At 61.8% G+C, this 5,661-nt stretch overlaps 1 long non-coding RNA gene across 1 annotated transcript; it reads right to left on the reverse strand.

Annotated features, from left to right (window-relative positions):
* Positions 1–855: 855 nt before the first annotated feature.
* Positions 856–3,253, reverse strand: LOC147582183 (uncharacterized). The gene is made up of 2 exons (XR_015248824.1): positions 2,049–3,253; positions 856–1,688 (listed from the first exon to the last, which is right to left on the reverse strand). It is a non-coding gene; the product is annotated as an uncharacterized LOC147582183 (long non-coding RNA).
* Between the last annotated feature and the right edge of the window lie 2,408 nt (positions 3,254–5,661).

The raw sequence follows: 5,661 nt of genomic DNA on the forward strand, positions 1-5,661 counted from the left end.
ATCCCAAGCACGAGGAGGTGGGTGGACAGCCGTCAGAGCTGCACAAGGTGGTCCTGACGCAGCAGGCTCGCTGTGGAATGAAGGCCCGGGCCCCAAAGATGCCCTCCATAACTGTGGCCCGAGGCTGGGACGGTAACACCGCGGCCGGAAGCCTCAGCTCTGGGGCCCAATGTCTTGGATTTGAAATGTCCTCACAGCTACAAGTGCAGCTCTCTGTGCCTCGGCGGCCTGTGCGTGAGCGGGAAGGTAAGAGCCTTGCACCCTCCTCGACGACATTAACTGCACACAGCCCGGGGCCTCCTGTGCCACAGAAGTCCCGGAAACAGCAGCCCCCATCCCGGTGCACACCGGCCTGGCTGCTCGGGGCCCGATCCCAACCCAGGCAGGACCTCTGTCTTGGGCTCAGCCCGTCAGAGCAGCGGCCGGGCCTTGCCGGCCTGGTGAACCTAGCTGTGCCCGGGTCCCGGCCGCGGTCCGGGTACCACACGGTTGTTGCCGTGTGATGAACGAGAGGGCGGACGTCCAGTGAATTAAGGGAGAGTGTGGGCCCTACCTAAGTCAGACCACCGCAGGCAGCGCCCGGAACCTCAAGGCAGTTAGAAAACCATGCCTTCAGGGGCACCTGGGGGGCTCAGTCAGTTAGGTGTCTGACTCTTGATTTCAGCTCCGGTCACGATCTCACAGTTCTTGGGATCGAGCCCCACATCGGGCTGTATGCTGACCACAAAGTCTGCTTGGGATTCTCTCTCTCTCTCTCTCTGTCTCTCTCTCTGCCCCTCCCCTGCTTGCTGTCCAGCTGTCTCTCAAAATAAATAAAAATAAACTTTAAAACAAACACACAAGAAAACACACCAAGTCTTCAAAGGACCAAGATCCGGGTCACCTCGGATTGCTTTGTTAGCGCCTGCAGCTGCCGCGGGATGCGGACACTCGTCGTCCTCCAGGAGGGAGGCCAGTGAGCGCTGGGCGCTGTCACCGCCCCAGAAGTGAGGGAGGAGGTGTCTCTGTGCAGCTGACCGACAAGTGGCCCCAAGTGCAGGCCAGCCTCCAACTGTGACCTGAGTCCCCTCTGGGTGGTTTCTCTTCCCCGTGGGAACTGTGCTCCGGACGGACGCCACGCAAGGGGAGGGGCCAGAGAAGCGACCGAGGGGCTTCGTGGGTCGCTGTCCACACTGAGGTTTTGCGTCCTTCAGGGAAGGAACACCACCGGATTTGCTCAGAGGAATCTGGATTTGCCCAAAAGAAGGTACCCTTGCCCTCACGAGGACACAGATCTTCTTCAAGCCGCACCAGTGAGCCTAGAGAGCCGAAGGGATGGGCCACCGCTCCTTCTCCAGGGGCCTCCGTGTCAGGACCCGAGGCCACAGGTCTGCCCAGCACGGGGGGGGGGGGTCTGTTCACCAGCCACACTCTGCCCGTCCTGCCTTTTGGGGCCTCGAGTCCCCGCAGCTCCCAGCCCTCAGGGCCTGGGCTGCTGTTCCCACCCGCGGATGCTGCGTACCAACCGTGACCTTCAGTAGCATCTGCTTGTGGCTCTGAGTTGATCCCAGCGATTCACACCCCTGGATAACGTGAGCACCGACCCTCACTGGCCACTGGCTGTGGGCAGCGCTCCGCCCGCTTCGCCGGTGACCTCGTACAATATCCACAGCAAGCCTTTGAGGAGACAGCTGTTACACCTCATCCTCCTGCAGATTTAAAAATCCAAGCAAACATGTGAGAAGGAGAGAGGATGGAGAGGGGGTTTGCACGAGGCAGTGGGAAGGGCGGAGCAGAATCCTGCCGGGCAAGCAGGGTGGAGATCAGCCTCCTCCAGACCTGCCCGCTGGAAGGGGCCTCTCCACCCTGGTGAGCATCTCCCCGACCCCTCTCCGGGGTTCCCTGCCACATGGCCAGCTGCCCGGGACAGCAGGCCCTTGGCGATCGGCCCCCTTATAAAGGGGTTTTAGGTCTGCCCCCTCTTTCCGCCACGGCCTCCTCCCGTCATTGCTGCAAGGAGATGATCTGTCCCCAGTGCCGCCCCGGCCGCACCCCCAAGCACCTGTCACCTGCTGTGGTCGATGCCCCGTCACCACACCCGACGTCACCAGCCAACCCGAGAGCCCAGGATATTTTCCTCGTGTCTGATTTGTGAGTGGTCACGACAAGACTCTGCCTTGTGTGGTTTGTGATACACAGCACAGACCAGACGAACGGGAAAACTACAGTGTTTGTGCCGAGGTAACGCGTGCTGTGGAGACGCTGTAGAGGGGTGAGGACCAGGGGTGCACGGGCCGGCCTGAGGTGTGAGACCCGCCGGAACGGGCACTGGCAGTGTCCCCCGGGGGGAAGCCTGGGGGGGCGGGGGACAGAGCCGCGGACACATCTGGGGGCGGGGCTACCCGCAGATGGCCAGGCACGTGGACGCCCCGAAGGTGGGCTGGGGCGCGAGCTCGGGGGCGGGGTCAGGGAAGAAGGCGGTCCGCAGCGTTAGGGGCTCCGGGCCACTCCAAGGGGCTGGGTGTTGACACCAAGTGCAGGCCACCTGGGGACGTGAAGCATCGATGTATCACCGACTCCTCTTTTCGGGGAGACTCCCTCTGCCGTGTGCAGCGCAGAGCACTGTGCAAGGGGTTGCGGCTGGAGGCAGCGGTGGGCCCAGCCGGCCAGGGTGGTCATGGGGTGAAGCCCGTCCCGCCGGGTTCCGTGTGACAGACAGAGAGGAGTCGGGGTCACCGCAGGGGCTGAGGCTCCAGAAGGATGAGGCGGCCCCACCGGGGAGGCGGGAAGGTCGGGAGCTCGGTTCCCGGCACAAAGCCAAGGGCTCTGGGACACGTGGTAGCATACACAGAGGGTCGGCGGGTTCGGGCTGGGCGTGAGCTGGAGGGAGGGCCTGGAGCCCCGTCCGAGCGACACCACAACCGGGGAGATGGGGGCGGGCCCCGCCGGCCAAAGCGCTAGTCCCAGAGGTGAGGAGAGGCCGGTGGAGGGTGAGGAACGGGCAGGGAGGGGGGGAAACCAGGGCAGCCAGCTGTCCCTAAGCTGGGAACGTGTGTGCACCAGGAGGAGAGGCCGGTGGGGGGAAGGACAAATCAGAAGTTTCCATGGCCTGTGAGGCCCTCGGGCACCGACTGGCCCAGCCCCTTCCTTCTGGGAACGAGAACAGAATCAGAGCAGCGAGGGGACTTGGGGGTTAGCAGAGCAGAGCCCCGCTCAGACGCGGGCCTCCAGCCACTAAGTCACGGCTTTGACCTCAGCCTGCAGCCAGACCGTCAGACTGTGCTCCCCTGGTGTGGAAGTCCCCACTTACCAGTGTGCCTACGGCCCGGAGGACAAACTGGCTCCCTGCTGGCTCCCGGAGGGACTGGGGACCACGTGGGACTCAAAGGTCACCACCGGCCCACGTCCACGGGGCTCTAGACCACACCTCGCTCATCCCACTTCCTTCTGCGTCCTGCTGGATGGGATGCAGCCCGCCCCGCGACTCACCAGCTGGGGGAGGACGGACTGAGGCAAACAGCTCTGCAAACTGAGGGACGCGAAGAGTTTTGCCCCCTTTTCTATCCTCCGCCTGCTTTCTGTGTGTTCGCACCATGTTCTGCACGGCAGAATGCCACGGGCCCCTCGCCTCGCCCACCTCTCACTCCACTCGCTTCCCTTCCCTGGATCCCCTCACCTTGTGAACCATCGGTGTTTGGCAGGGGCCCCGGTGTGCGGCAGCTGGGTCTGAGACCATTCCTCAACCGAGAGCCCGGGACGCTGTTTTAAATAAATGTGCAGATTTGGAAAAAGGACAAATACCAAGTAAATCTTGTCTCTAATGGCCCATCAAGCATTATTGCTGAAGATCAGCTCCTAGAACCCGTGAATCTCAGAACGTACAAATCACCTGCTTTTGACGGGTAACACATATACATTTTGTTTAAGAGCAAAATGTCAGGAAATTCATTTCTGGAGATGTGCGAGGAGTCACGCACACCAACCCCTGCCACCTCCGTAATAAATTTGGGAATGCGAAGTGCAGACCCTGCCCTTGAATTTCTCACACCCTCATCAGCAGCCTCAGCGAGTCAAAGCCAGGGAAGGCCTGGCCGGCAAGCCCTGCGGCTTTTCTGGAAGCCACTTGCACCTCTGGGTCCTGTCTCCCCCTCCCGGGCTCGGGCTCTGAAAACGGGGAGGGAATGCGGAACGGACAGGGGGTGCGGACGCTCCGGACGCAGAGGTGAGAAGACGGAGGCTGGCTGGGGCTTCGCTTCGCGCGGGTTGTGAACGCGGTGTGGATGCACGTGGGGACCCCCTGGGCGGGGAGAAGCGGTCCCGTAAGCACGGCTTCATGACCGCATGTACATCAGCCGTGCCACTGCGCGCACTGAAGGGGACGGTCCCGAGAAAATGCAGGTGAATCAGTACCGTTCCGGCCCAGATTTGAACCGAAACCCACAGAGAGATACCTCCTTCTCCACTTAAAATTTTGGGAAATTTCTAATTCTTATCTTTGAGACCCTAAAATCTCTAACCACTGCCCCCGAAAGCCTTGGACTCGCGCTCCTTCTTAGGGGAGCAGCAACGACAAGGGACCTCCGAAGACTTGTGACGGACTCCCCAGGGGGCTGGCAGAGGACGCGGCTGCCTTGGGAACACAGACCTTTCTAAGAGCTGGGGTTTGGTTTGTTCTCTCTCTCTTCGTTTGCATTTCTCCTTCCTTAAGGAGTTTCTTCGCACTCAGTCACTTAACAAACATCTGTCCCTACTACTGCCAGTGACAACGGGGGCAGCGGCTGTATTTCCTGGATTCTCACAACATGCTGGACACTGTGCTGGCAGTTTCTTGCAACGGAGCTCGCCAGTCTCGAAGCAGGTGTTAGGTCCCATTTTCCACCTGGGGAATCCTAGGGTCAGACTGCCAGGCGCCGGCCGGCCACCGTGGAGGTCGGAGGCTGGAACACAGCTTCTCATCCGGTGACAGGTTCCCCTTGCTGACCCGTGCGAGCACGCGAAGCCGAACGTGAGCTGGGACCGTGTCAGGGAAGCTGGTGCAGGTGGAAACCACCGTGGTGCAAGGTCAAAGCGACACAGGACGTGAGTGTCCAACGTGTGGTCTCGGACCCGCCGAGGAGCAAGACTCCTTCCGCGGGGATCAGGGGAGGCCTGAGGCGGGGGCTGTAAGTGAACGGGACGGAGCCGCAGAGCCGGGGCTTGGGGGCAGGGGCCCCCCAGAAACAGGCGAGTGTAAGGAAAGCAGCACCTGCCAATTGTACGAATTCACCCCGACAGAGTGACGGGAGTGTAAACACAGATACACACGCGAAGGAGGTTGTCAGCCAAGCCGTCTGATCGCAAGAGGAGATTCACACGAAGACGTTATGATGCAGCCCAGGGGCGCAGCGAGTGGGGGAGCTGGAGGCCACAGGAGATCCCCCGGAGCTGGAGAGTGGGACGTGGGGGTCACCGCCTCACCCGGTGAGGGGGCACGTCTGCCGGGGGGCGCCCTGCTGCCTTCACCGTCATCCCGCACATCGGTGAGCTCAGCAAAGCGCGGGAGGGAGTCAGGCAGCCCCGGGGGAGGCCCCGGGGCCAGACCAGGGTGGGCAGGGTCCCTTCCGGAAAAAGAAGGAGCCCAAGCGCTTGGGGCCTGGGGCCAGTTCTGGTCTCGGGTGCTGTTCACGTGGGAGAGCGAGCACA

The sequence above is a fragment of the Puma concolor genome, chromosome A3 (genome assembly GCF_028749965.1).
Source record: "Puma concolor isolate L17-30 chromosome A3, mPumCon1.1.hap2, whole genome shotgun sequence".
Taxonomy (NCBI): domain Eukaryota; kingdom Metazoa; phylum Chordata; class Mammalia; order Carnivora; family Felidae; genus Puma; species Puma concolor.